The 15,307-nt window shown below is 39.8% G+C and overlaps 1 protein-coding gene across 1 annotated transcript in view; it reads left to right on the forward strand.

Moving 5' to 3' along the window:
* The window catches only part of FRMPD3 (FERM and PDZ domain containing 3), a 156,906-nt gene that overhangs the window by 52,199 nt on the left and 89,400 nt on the right, over positions 1-15,307 (forward strand). The gene's annotated exons all lie outside the window — the stretch shown is intronic.

A 15,307-nucleotide genomic window follows, 5' to 3' on the forward strand; every position in this document is an offset into this window, starting at 1 on the left:
TATAAGTTAGCATTTTATGATACATATAATAATATATTGTATAAATGTAAACTATATCATGTAATATAATATATAATATTACATGATACTATATGTGTGTGTGTGTATATATATATATATATATATATATATATATATGTGTGTATATATACAGTGGGTACAGAAAGTATTTAGACCCCCTTAAATTTTTCACTCTTTGTTATATTGCAGCCATTTGCTAAAATCATTTAAGTTCATTCTTCTTCCTCATGAATGTACACATAGCACCCCATACTGACAGAAAAACACAGAATTGTTGACATTGTTGCAGATTTATTAAAAAAGAAAAACTGAAATATCACATGGTCCTAAGTATTCAGACCCTTTGCTGTGACACTCATATATTTAACTCAGGTGCTTTCCATTTCTTCTGATCATCCTTGAGATGGTTCTACACCTTCATTTGAGTCCAGCTGTGTTTGATTATACTGAATGGACTTGATTAGGAAAGCCACACACCTGTCTATATAAGACCTTCCAGATCACAATGCATGTCAGAGCAAATGAGAATCATGAGGTCAAAGGAACTGCCTGAAGAGCTCAGAGACAGAATTGTGGCAAGGCACAGATCTGGCCAAGGTTACAAAAAGATTTCTGCTGCACTTAAGGTTCCTAAGAGCACAGTGGCCTCCATAATCCTCAAATGGAAGACGTTTGGGACGACCAGAACCCTTCCTAGAGCTGGCCGTCCGGCCAAACTGAGCTATCGGGGGAGAAGAGCCTTGGTGAGAGAGGTAAAGAAGAACCCAAAGATCACTGTGGCTGAGCTCCAGAGATGCAGTCAGGAGATGGGAGAAAGTTGTAGAAAGTCAACCATCACTGCAGCCCTCCACCAGTCGGGGGTTTATGGCAGAGTGGCCCGACGGAAGCCTCTCCTCAGTGTAAGACACATGAAAGCCCGCATGGAGTTTGCTAAAAAACACCTGAAGGACTCCAAGATGGTGAGAAATAAGATTCTCTGGTCTGATGAGACCAAAATAGAACTTTTTGGCCTTAATTCTAAGCGGTATGTGTGGAGAAAACCAGGCACTGCTCATCACCTGTCCAATACAGTCCCAACAGTGAAGCATGGTGGTGGCAGCATCATGCTGTGGGGGTGTTTTTCAGCTGCAGGGACAGGACGACTGGTTGCAATCGAGGGAAAGATGAATGCGGCCAAGTACAGGGATATCCTGGACAAAAACCTTCTCCAGAGTGCTCTGGACCTCAGACTGGGCCGAAGGTTTACCTTCCAACAAGACAATGACCCTAAGCACACAGCTAAAATAACGAAGGAGTGGCTTCACAACAACTCTGTGACTGTTCTTGAATGGCCCAGCCAGAGCCCTGACTTAAACCCAATTGAGCATCTCTGGAGAGACCTAAAAATGGCTGTCCACCAACGTTTACCATCCAACCTGACAGAACTGGAGAGGATCTGCAAGGAGGAATGGCAGAGGATCCCCAAATCCAGGTGTGAAAGACTTGTTGCATCTTTCCCAAAAAGACTCCTGGCTGTATTAGATCAAAAGGGGGCTTCTACTAAATACTGAGCAAAGGGTCTGAATACTTAGGACCATGTGATACTTCAGTTTTTCTTTTTTAATAAATCTGCAACAATGTCAACAATTCTGTGTTTTTCTGTCAGTATGGGGTGCTATGTGTACATTCATGAGGAAGAAGAATGAACTTAAATGATTTTAGCAAATGGCTGCAATATAACAAAGAGTGAAAAATTTAAGGGGGTCTGAATACTTTACGTACCCACTGTATATATATATATATATATATATATATATATATATATATATATATATATATATACATACAGTGCCTTGCAAAAGCATTCGGCCCCCTTGAACTTTTCAACCTTTTGCCACATTTCAGGCTTCAAACATAAAGATATAAAACTGCAATTCTTGTAAAGAATCAACAACAAGTGGGACACAATCATGAAGTGGAACGAAATTTATCGGATATTTCAAACTTTTTTAACAAATAAAAAACTGAAAAAATTGGGCGTGCAAAATTATTCAGCCCCCTTAAGTTAATACTTTGTAGCGCCACCTTTTGCTGCGATTACAGCTGTAAGTCGCTTGGGGTATGTCTCTATCAGTTTTGCACATCGAGAGACTGAAATTTTTGCCCATTCCTCCTTGCAAAACAGCTCGAGCTCAGTGAGGGTGGATGGGGAGCGTTTGTGAACAGCAGTTTTCAGTTCTTTCCACAGATTCTCGATTGGATTCAGGTCTGGACTTTGACTTGGCCATTCTAACACCTGGATATGTTTATTTGTGAACCATTCCATTGTAGATTTTGCTTTATGTTTTGGATCATTGTCTTGTTGGAAGACAAATCTCCGTCCCAGTCTCAGGTCTTTTGCAGACTCCATCAGGTTTTCTTCCAGAATGGTCCTGTATTTGGCTCCATCCATCTTCCCATCAATTTTAACCATCTTCCCTGTCCCTGCTGAAGAAAAGCAGGCCCAAACCATGATGCTGCCACCACCATGTTTGACAGTGGGGATGGTGTGTTCAGGGTGATGAGCTGTGTTGCTTTTACGCCAAACATAATGTTTTGCATTGTTGCCAAAAAGTTCAATTTTGGTTTCATCTGACCAGAGCCCCTTCTTCCACATGTTTGGTGTCTCCCAGGTGGCTCGTGGCAAACTTTAAACAACACTTTTTATGGATATCTTTAAGAAATGGATTTCTTCTTGCCACTCTTCCACAAAGGCCAGATTTGTGCAGTATACGACTGATTGTTGTCCTATGGACAGAGTCTCCCACCTCAGCTGTAGATCTCTGCAGTTCATCCAGAGTGATCATGGGCCTCTTGGCTGCATCTCTGATCAGTCTTCTCCTTGTATGAGCTGAAAGTTTAGAGGGACGGCCAGGTCTTCGTAGATTTGCATTGGTCTGATACTCCTTCCATTTCAATATTATCACTTGCACAGTGCTCCTTGGGATGTTTAAAGCTTGGGAAATCTTTTTGTATCCAAATCCGGCTTTAAACTTCTCCACAACAGTATCTCTGACCTGCCTGGTGTGTTCCTTGTTCTTCATGATGCTCTCTGCGCTTTAAACGGACATCTGAGACTATCACAGTGCAGGTGCATTTATACGGAGACTTGATTATTTATCATCATTAGTCATTTTGGTCAACATTGGATCATTCAGAGATCCTTACTGAACTTCTGGAGAGAGTTTGCTGCACTGAAAGTAAAGGGGCTGAATAATTTTGCACGCCCAATTTTTCAGTTTTTTATTTGTTAACAAAGTTTGAAATATCCAATAAATTTCATTCCACTTCATGATTGTGTCCCACTTGTTGTTGATTCTTCACAAAAAAATTACAGTTTTATATCTTTATGTTTAAAGCCTGAAATGTGACAAAAGGTCGCAAAGTTCAAGGGGGGCGAATACTGTGTGTGTGTGTGTATATATATATATATATATATATATATACATACATACACACACATATAATATTATATGATATAGTTTATTTTTTATACAGTATATTTTTATGTATAAATACATACCATATTGCCAAAAGTATCGCCTGCCTTTACATGCACATAAACTTTAATGGTATCCCAGTCTTAGTCCGTAGGGTTCAATATTGAGTTGGCCCACCCTTTCCAGCTATAACAGCTTCAACTCTTCTGGGAAGGCTGTCCACAAGGTTTCGGAGTGTGTCTAATGTTTGACCATTCTTCCAGAAGCGCATTTGTGGGGTCAGGCACTGATGTTGGAGAGAAGGCCTGGCTCGCAGTCTCCGCTCTAATTCATCCAAAAGGTGTTCTATCTGGTTGAGGTCAGGACTCTGTGCAGGCCAGTCAAGTTCCTCCACCCCAAACTCGCTCATCCATGTCTTTATGGACCTTGCTTTGTGCACTGGTTTGAAGTCACGATGGAACAGGAAGGGGCCGTCCCCAAACTGTTCCCACAAAGTTGGGAGCATGAAATTGTCCAAAATGTCTTGCTGTGCTGACACCTTAAGAGTTCCCTTCACTGGAACTAAGGGGCCAAGTCCAACCTTTGAAAAATGACCCCACACCATAATCCCCCCTCAACCAAACTTTACACTTGTCACAATGCAGTCAGGCAAGTTCTGTTATTCTGGCAACCGCCATACACAGACACGTCCATCGGATTGCCAGCCAGAGAAGCGTGATTCGTCAATCCAGAGAACATGTCTACACTGCTCTAGAGTCCAGTGGCGGCAATCTTTACACCACATCACTTGACGCTTTGCATTGCACTTGGTGATGTAAGGCTTGGATGCAGCTGCTCGGCCATGGAAACCCATTCCATGAAGCTCTCTATGCACTGTTGTTGTGCTAATATGAAGGCCACACGAAGTTTGGAGGTCTATAGCTATGGACTCTGCAGACAGTTGGCGACTTCTGCACACTGTGCGCTTCACCATGCACTGACCCTGCTCTATCCTTTTACGTGGCCTACCACTTCGTGGCTGAGCTGTTGTTGTTGCCAGTTGTTTCTATTTTGTTATAATACCCCTAACAGTTGACCGTGGAATATTTAGTAGCAAGGAAATTTCACAGATGGATTTATTGCACAGGTGGCAACCTATCATGGCATCATGATTGTATTCACTGAGCTCCTGAGAGTGACCTGTTCTTTCACAAATGTTTGTAGAAGCGGTCTGCATGCCTAGGTGCTTAATTTTATACACCTGTGGCCATGGAGGTGACTGGAACACCTGAATCCAATGATTTGGTTGGAGGGGTGTGCCGATACTTTTGGTATATGTATATATATATATATATATATATACATATATTTTTTTTTTGTGTGTGTGTATATATATATAAAAATGTATATGAAATAAATAATATACTGTAATATAATATAATATGGGGAATTATCACGAAAGATACCAGTCAACATTATATAATGTACAGTATAATGTATAAAATAACAATGGTAATATAAATGATAATAATAATATGTAATACACTGTATATAATATGATATACTATAATATGAATGATGTATTATAATATATAATAATGCATGATATAATATAATATAATAAAATATAGTATAATATAATATATGGGAAAAAAAAAAAAAAAATATATATATATATATATATATATATATATATATATATATATATATATATATATATATATTTAAATAATATACTGTAGTATAATGTAATACTACATGGGGATTCATCACTAAATATACAAGCCAACATTAGATAATATGTGTATAATAATATATAATACTTTAAAATATAATGTATATAATATCAATTATATAACATAATAGAATACAGGTGCAGCCATTAAAATTAGAATATCATCAAAAAGTTAATTTATTTCAGTAATTCAATTCAAAAAGTGAAACTCCTATATTTTTATATAGATGAGTTACAAACAGAGTGATATATTACAAAGATTTATTAATTTTTTTTATTTTGATGATTATGGCTTACAGCGAGTGGCACTCCAAAATTCAGTATCTCAAAAAATTAGAATATTGCATAAGACCAATCAAATAAAAACATTTTTAATAAGGAAATACTCTATGGGGATTCATCAGTAAATATACAAGCCAACATTATATAATATGTATATAATAATATATAAATTATATAACATAATATAATATAGGTGCATCCATTAAAATTAGAATATCATCAAAAAGTTAATTTATTTCAGTAATTCAATTCAAAAAGTGAAACTCATATTATATATAGATGAGTTACACACAGAGTGATATATTACAAGCATTTTTTTTTTTTTTTGATGATTATGGCTTACATCTAGTAACACCCCAAAATTCAGTATCTCAGAAAATGACAATATTACATAAGACCAATAAAAAAAAGGATTTTTAATAAGGAAATACTGTATGGGGATTCATCACTAAATATACAAGCCAACATTATATAATATGTATCTAAAAATATATAATACTTTAAAATATAATGTATATAATATAAATTATATAACGTAATATAATACATTTGCATCTCATAAAATTACAATATCATCAAAAAGTTAATTTATTTCAGTAATTCAATTCAAAAAGTGAAACTCATATATTTTATATAGATGAGTTACACAAAGAGAGATATATTACAAGCATTTATTTATTTTTTATTTTGATGATTATGGCTTACATCTAGTGACACCCCAAAATTCAGTATGTTAGACAATTAAAATATTACATAAGACCAATAAAAAAAAAGGATTTTTAATAGGGAAATACTGTATGGGGATTCATCACTAAATATGCAAGCCAACATTATATAATATGTATATAATAATATATAATACTTTAAAATATAATGTATTTAATATAAATTATATAACATAATAGAATACAGGTGCAGCCATTAAAATTAGAATATCATCAAAAAGTTAATTTCTGTCAGTAATTCAATTCAAAAAAGTGAAACTCATATATTTTATATAGATGAGTTACACACAGAGTGATATATTACAAGCATTTATTTATTTTTTAATTGTGATGATTATGGCTTACAGCGAGTGACACCCCAAAATTCAGTATCTCAGAAAATGAGAATATTACATAAGACCATTAAAAAAAGGATTTTTAATAAGGAAATACTGTATGGGGATTCATTACTAAATTTACAAGCCAACATTATATAATATGTATATAATAATATATAATACTTTAAAATATAATGTATATAATATAAATTATATAACATAATAGAATACAGGTGCAGCCATTAAAATTAGAATATCATCAAAAAGTTAATTTATTTCAGTAATTCAATTAAACTATTTTTTTTTTTTTATTTTGATGATTTTGGCTTACATCTAGTGACACCCCAAAATTCAGTATGTTAGACAATTAAAATATTACATAATACCAATAAAAAAAAAGGATTTTTAATAAGGAAATACTGTATGGGGATTCATCACTAAATATACAAGCCAACATTTATTTATTTTTTTTATTTTGATGATTACGGCTAACAGCTAGTGGCACCCCAAAATTCAGTATCTCCGAATACTAGAATAATACATAAGACCAAAAAAAAAAAAAAAAAAAGGATTTTTAATACAGAAATGTTGTTTTAGTGAGAAGTCTGTCTATGTACAGTATAGGATGCACTCAATATTTGGTCGGGGCTCCTTTTGCATGAATTACTGCATCAATGCGGCGTGGCATGGAGGCGATCACCCTGTGCAAAGCTGTAGACTTTGAAATTGTAAAAGATGACTAGAACTGGCTTCAGCTTGGTTCAATGGAGGAACCCCCCTAATGCATTTTGCCCATGTAGGGCTTGATCATTAAGCCCCATATGGGCAAGATGCAATATGAATGATATGTATAAACTAAATAATAATAAAATTTGGTATTTCCTTAGTTTTATGTTTAGAATATTTGTTGGCACACTTAAAGTCCCCCTTTTTCTAACACATATTTCACGTAAAATATGGCACTGAGTTGGGCTTTAATGGTAATTTGTTTTCTATTTAATATACGATAGGTATATGTTGCCTTACAGATATGGTATTTACCTCTTAGAGTACATTAGTGTATACTGCGGTTGTTTTGCTACTTTCCTGCTCACAAAGTGGTCATTTAGCTTGTTTGTGCATAGTGATTTATGGTCACTGGCAACATGATAATGGTCATGATGGAATAATTTCTGTGGAATGCATGATCATATAATCAGCTCTACGCTACAACGGCAATAACACGTAATGGCTCTTTGGAGGCTTTGTAAGTTGAATGTCACTCCGCTTGCTGAAGATTAATAGTTCCACTAAAAGAATGAAACATTGAAGTGCTACTGAGAACATTGTCAGCTATTAGTACAGGCACCTGTTGCTATGTGGAAGTACACAATAGGCCTTTGGACATGGATGACTTCCAGTAACCTTGCTATGTGGACAAATGTCCACTGTTGTTTATAGAAGAAGTAATAAGTCAACATTTTGTTGGGCAGCATAGGGACAGGTTTTGTGAACAAAACACTGAACTGAGAGGAGTGAACAAATGAAAATCCCCAACAAACCTCTGCTGCCTCCTGGATCTTAAATTAAATGTAACCAGGCTATGGACATGTAATATTTACAAATTACTAATAAATGAGCTTTAAAACAAGCCATCACTGACCTCCGTAGCTGCATGCATTGTGGAGCAATTCATTCTTACATTCATGGCAAAAGTACCATTCTCCAAGCCCCTTTCTCAGCAGCTCAGCTTAATCTGATTGCCCTTCAAAGCTCCTGCTCTCTGTTTACATTATGGGTTAAAGGCTGCTGAGTCACTGCTGGGAGAGGGACATAAGCTTCCAGAAAGAGGGAGCAGGAGCAGCTAAACTGCTGAGTCACTGCTGGGAAGGGGGAGTAAGCTGAGCTAAGACCCTGAGCTACTTATGTCAAAGGGGAGCAGGGGAAGCTAAGCTGATGAGTTGCTCTTTAGAGGGGAAGCAGGGTGAGCTGAGCCGCTGGGACACTGCTGGGAGGGGGGGGGAGCAGGGTAGCTGAGACACTGCTGAGAGGGGAGCAGAGGAAGCTAAGCTGATGAGTCACTCTTTAGAGGGGAAGCAGGGTGAGCTGAGCCACTGGGACACTGTTGGGAGGGGGAAGCAGGGTAGCTTGGACACTGCTGGGAGGGGGGCAGGGTAGCTAATCTGATGAGTCACTGCTGGGGGGGGGGGGATTAGGCTGAGATAAACTCATTAGATACTTCTAGCAAGGGGGAGCAGGGGGAGCTGAGCTGCTGAGTTTCTCTTGAGGGGTAAAGCAGGGTGAGCTAAGCTGCTGAGACACTGCTGGGAGGGGAACAAAGTAGCTGATTCACTACTGGGAGAGGTGGAGGTAAAATATCCTGATGAGTAACTGTTGGGGAGGGGAGTAGGAAGAGCTAAGCTCCTTAGTTATTTCTAGCAAGGGGGAGCAGGGGGAGTTGAGCTGCTGAGTCGCTCTTGAGAGGTAAAGCAGGGTGAGCTGAGCTGCTAAGACACTGCTGGGGGAAAGGGCAGGGTAGCTGAGTCACTACTGGGAGAGGAGCAGGGTAGCTGAGTCACTACTGGGAGCGGAGCAGGGTAGGTGAGCTGATGAGTTACTGCTGACTTCCTTCATAATCTCTCTGCATTTGGTTCCATACCATTGTAGAGCCTCCTTAAGGGAAGTTGATGGTAGAAGACGTCTGTCTGTGAGGCATTGGGAATCACAGGTTTGAACAGGTAGCATATAGCCACATAACACCCAGAAGCTGTCACCTTCTGCTAGTCCTACTCTAACTGAGGTTTCCATGGAGGAGTATCTTTGCTTAGGGTCACCGATTCAATGGCCTGGGGCGCAAGCCTTTCCCTGAAGGTGAGCCAAGCAACATATCAAGGCTCTGCATCAGACATAGTGATATCAGTGAATTGTCGGTACCTGAACATGTGTGTGTTACCAAGTACACCTACACTGGCCTTGAATACTCCTTGTAAAACTGAAGTTCCAATGGATTATTGGGTCTGCAGACCCAACCCATAGCCCAAACAGGTCATATATGTTCTCTCCTTCCCACCCTGTAGTCTCAGCCATTATACGCTATGCCATGCATTATATAAGATATACCATTGGTCTGGACCACCCAATTACTGTACCTCTTCTTGGGGTTTATAAGGTTCTTGAGTTCTACATGTTAGGATTGTTTTGTTACCGATCAGATCAAATTTAGATACTTATATTGCTTCTGAAGAATGCATATGCATTTACCAATGTATCAATGAATACCTCAGCATTACATTTTGTCTTTTTTATCTGCCTTGAGTTACTTGCAATTGGAGAACAGCTTGACTTGTTGTGGTAAGATATATGTTGACACGTTGGCAACTGGCTGCAGTGTTGGGAGTATGCAAATGCAAACATATGTTGCCAGCACACTATGGATCCATGGTCAATAGTCCAAGAGTTTATTTAAAGAGATTACAAGTTCAACATTTGAGCCCACAAGAGACTTGTTCTTCCCTTCATACAATGGGACCAAGACAGGGAGGCTACATTCCTACATGCAGTGGGACAAAGGGAGCGGGGCTACATTCCTACATACAGTGGGGCCAAGAGAGGGTGGCTACATTCCTGCATACAGTGGGACCAAGAGAGGATGGCTAAGTTCCTACATATAGTGGGACCAAGGCAGGGTGGCTAAGCTCCTACAAACAGAGGGACCAAGAGAGGTTGGCTACATTTCTACATACAATGGGACCAAGACAGGGTGGCTACATTCCTACATACATATGCAAACATTGAGACATGACCCCATGTGTTGTGGTGCATCATCCCATATAATGAATGAACAAAAGTAGGAGGGGAAACACTATCCACCAAAAAATGGTGGGACTTTGGGACTTGGAAGGGACATCTCCATTGCCTACCCTCCGGACGGGCTATAATCTTAAGGATTGGATCTGCACCCCATAGCAATCAGGATTGGCATACCTAGGAGCGGTGACTCCACGACACAAAGGAGATATATATAATATCAGTTCCGGCTGGAACAATTCTATGGTTAATGCAAGTCTGCAGCCCCCTCTTAGGTATACTATTTGGTGCCCCCCTGTTTCTGTCTACCACTCCAATGGAATCCCCTGAAGAAGCTGCATAGCGATTCCTTGGGCATCTTTGTTTACCAGTACCCTTGCTGGTCCAGGCACAAGAGGTCGACCATTCTATTTGATCTTCTGATATAGGCCTCACCATTTGTCGGACCACCTATGGGCCTTTTTTGGTTTAGGAGCATGTTGTTGCACTTCTGTGCATACTCATCATTGTGATGGTTTTTTATGGAAAATTATTTTATCAATAAATTTTGTGTGTATTTACAACACTAACGATTGTACGTTTTCTATACGATTAACTAGTGGATGACTATAAAGTCCCACCATTTTTTGGGGGATAGTGTTTCTTTTCTTCTCCTACTTCTGTACGTTCCTACATACAGTGAACCAAAACATGGTGGCTATGTTCCTACATACAGTGGTACCAAGACAGGGTGGCTACATTCCTACATACAGTGGGACCAAGACAGGGTGGCTTTGTTGCTACATACAGTGGGACCAAGACATGGTGGCTACGTTCTTACATACAGTAGAACAAAGACAGGGTGAATATGTTCCTACATACAGTGGGACCAAGACAGGATGGCTACATTTTTACATACAGTGGAACCAAAGACATGGTGGCTACGTCCCTACATACAGTAGAACAAAGACAGGGTGAATATGTTCCTACATACAGTGGGACCAAGACAGGATGGCTACATTTTTACATACAGTGGAACCAAAAAAGGGTGGCTACATTTCTACATACAGTGGGACCAAGACAGGGTGGTTACATTCCTACATACAGTGGGACCAAGAGAGAGTGGCTACATTAGTGCATACACTGGGATCAAGACAGTGTGGCTGCATTTCTATATACAATGGGACCAAGTCAGAGTGCCTACGTTTCTACATACAGTAGGACCAAGACAGGGTGGTTATGTTCCTATATTCAGTGGGACCAAGACATGGTGGCTACGTTCCTACATACAGTGGGACCAAGACAGGATGGCTACATTGTTAAATACAGTGGAACCTGGAAAGGATGGCTACATTTCTAAATACAGTGGGACCAAGACAGGGTGGCTTTGTTGCTACATACAGTGGGACCAAGACATGGTGGCTACATTCCTACATTCAGTGGAACCAAGACAGGGTGGCTATGTTCCTACATACAGTGGGACCAAGACAGGATGGCCACATTATTACATACAGTGGAGCCAAAAAAGGGTGGCTACATTTCTACATACAGTGGGACCAAGACAGGGTGGATTTGTTGCTACATACAGTGGGACCAAGACATGGTGGCTACGTTCTTACATACAGTGGAACCAAATACATTGTGGCTATGTCCCTACATACACTAGAATCAAGACAGGATGAATATGTTCCTACATACAGTGGGACCAAGACAGGATGGCTACATTCTTACCATACAGTGGAACCAAAAAAGGGTGGCTACATTTCTACATACAGTGGGACCAACACAAGGTGGTTACGTTCCTACATACAGTGGGACCAAGAGAGAGTGTCTATATTCCTGCATACACTGGGGCCAAGACAGTGTGGCTGCATTTCTACATACAATGGGACGAAGTCAGAGAGCCTATGTTTCTACATACAGTGGACCCAAGACAGGGTGGCTATGTTCCTTCATACAGTGGAACCAAGACAGGGTGGCTACATTTTTACATACAGTGGAACCAAGAAAGGGTGGCTACGTTTCTACATACAGTGGGACCAAGACATAGTGGCTAAGTTCCTACTCACAGTGGAACCAAGACAGGGTGGCTATGTCCTTACATAGAGTCGGACCAAGACAGGGTAGCTACATTGTTACATACAGTAGAACCAAGAAAGGGTGCCTACGTTTCTACATACAGTGGGACCAAGACAGGGTGGCTACGTTCATACAGTAGAGCCAAGACGGGATGGCCATACAATCAGCCACTATGCACTTAAAAATGGAGCAGCTCCAACAGAGACAGGAATTGATCTCTACAAGGCAACAAACACAGGGGGGCCACAGCCAAGTGTAGCATTAATAATAATAATACTAAAGGTGTCTATTAATGCTGTACTTAGATGGCGCCCCCCTTGATTGTTTGTTAATAACTTGTATTGAAGCTGTCAACAGTACTCAGTTCTATTGATACAATTCAGATGATCAGTTGAAGTAATAGGCGGTAGTTTTCTGGTAAACCCTTTCAATCGTATCTTCAATCCTTGGTTGATAGAAGGGTGGCTGAAGCTGTTCTAAAGCTGCAACTTATATGGCCAGCTTTATAGAGGAATTATTCTCACTTACTGTACATACACTTTAGGGATAAGGCATCTTATAATAGGTACTGAGTCATCTGGTACCTTTAGTATTGATCCCTTTACCATTTTCCTGTAACATTTTCCTAGTTCTGTATTTTTTTTTTTTTTTAGATGTGAAATATCTATTGAACCATACAAAAAAAAATTGGCTCAATTTGCATGGAACATTTATTAGCATAATCTATGTCATCGTTCCCTAATTTTTCTCAAATTTAAAGTGCACCTAGTACCCTTACTCTTTATCAAAGAAGACTAGGAAAGTAAAATATTAGGGAGAAAAAAAGGAAAATAACACCTACTTTAGACATTGGCTCTTGTCCAGTTAACTTAGGGACCAGTGACGCCCCTCTGTCTTTCTGCAGGATCCTAGAACAGATGAGCATCCCAAGTCTTGTAAAAATGGTCTCCTGCATAATGCAGAACACATTGTCAGGGGATTTGGGAACCTCAGTTTTGCCAAAAGACTGCAGTAAGGCCTGAAAGCATGCAAGCTGAATGTTGAGGTGACGTCTAAGCAGTGCCATTACTGAAGTTACCGCAGCTTGCATGGCTGCTATGGGGTCTTGTTTACATAGGCAGGGCTCTGTCCTGTGTGCCCTCGCTCATCCATTGGCCAGCACCCACTGATCCGCATTTGCCTACCCAGAAGCGCTGGATCACTACCTAGTGCATCAGCCTTACTGAACCTTTCTAACACAGATGAACCCTTGAAATAAATTTCTGGTCTCGGGGAACCCCTGTTAAAAATTAAAAATCTACAACTCATGACACATTAGTGTGACAGTCAGTGGGAAGAATGCTCCTTACTCTTGTCATCATTGGGAAGAATTACCCCCTTACAGATAGCTAAAAGGAACAATGGTGCCATTGGGAACTTATCTGAGAGGCAGAAATTGCCCATTGCTCAAGGAACCCCTAGCAACCTCAGGAGGATACCTAGCGTTCCACGGAACCCTGGTTGAGAAACCCTGTAGTACGTGATCTGGCACAGGAGAGCTGCCTTGCACTGTATATGTAAGTTATACGGTCGCCAAGCGGTTAAGCTTTGACAAAAAAAATGGAAGCTGATTGGTTACTATACAAAGCTGAACCAGATTTTGCACTCTCCAGTTTTAGTAAATGAACCCCATAGTGTGCACCTACCATCCTCTTTGACATCTTCCCATATCTTGGTAAAATGCTCTCCTGTACAGAGTAAAACACATTATTAAAAGATTTGAGTACCTCAGCTTAGCCATGGGGCTGTGGTAGGGCCAACATGAGAGAACTGAAGCCGAGGTCTGAACAGTGGCATAAGTAGAACCAGAGCAGTCTACAAGAGTAATTACAGGGCCTGGAGTTAGAGTGGGTGTCCCACTCAAGAGGTGTTTGAGGACAATTACACAGAGCATGTGAAGATAACACAGGTCCAGGACTCGGGTTGTAAAGGTTAAAGTTGACTGCAACCCTGATCTCCAGCCTAGCCACTTCCCACCCATAGGACGTCATATGATGTCCTGGACTTGAACTGGAGATATCTGGATGATGCCTGAAGCTACAGGCATCATTCAGATATTTCTTCTTGTAAAGGCAATCCTAGTGGCTGATTTGCCTCTGGATTGCTTTTACAGGCAGCAGGAGGGGACATTACCCTGCCAAACGGCGCTTCCCTCGGTTCTCCCGTGCAATTGAGAAACTGGAGATCCGATACGGCGCCGCCACTGGTTTACAATAGAGCTGGTCGTGGAGCAGATGGTCTCTAGCCATCTCTATGATTTTGGGAGGTTAGAAGCCACATCATGATGTCACTTCCGGCTCTGACAGATGTAAACAGATGTAAACACTGTTTTTTTTTTTTCCTTATTGATCAGTTGAAGTAATAGGCGGTAGTTTTCTGGTAAACCCTTTCAATCGTATCTTCAATCCTTGGTTGATAGAAGGGTGGCTGAAGCTGTTCTAAAGCTGCAACTTATATGGCCAGCTTTATAGAGGAATTATTCTCACTTACTGTACATACACTTTAGGGATAAGGCATCTTATAATAGGTACTGAGTCATCTGGTACCTTTAGTATTGATCCCTTTACCATTTTCCTGTAACATTTTCCTAGTTCTGTATTTTTTTTTTTTTTTAGATGTGAAATATCTATTGAACCATACAAAAAAAAATTGGCTCAATTTGCATGGAACATTTATTAGCATAATCTATGTCATCGTTCCCTAATTTTTCTCAAATTTAAAGTGCACCTAGTACCCTTACTCTTTATCAAAGAAGACTAGGAAAGTAAAATATTAGGGAGAAAAAAAGGAAAATAACACCTACTTTAGACATTGGCTCTTGTCCAGTTAACTTAGGGACCAGTGACGCCCCTCTGTCTTTCTGCAGGATCCTAGAACAGATGAGCATCCCAAGTCTTGTAAAAATGG

The sequence above is a fragment of the Pelophylax lessonae genome (assembly GCF_965119305.1).
Source record: "Pelophylax lessonae genome assembly, chromosome: 7".
In the NCBI taxonomy this organism is placed as follows: Eukaryota; Metazoa; Chordata; class Amphibia; order Anura; family Ranidae; genus Pelophylax; species Pelophylax lessonae.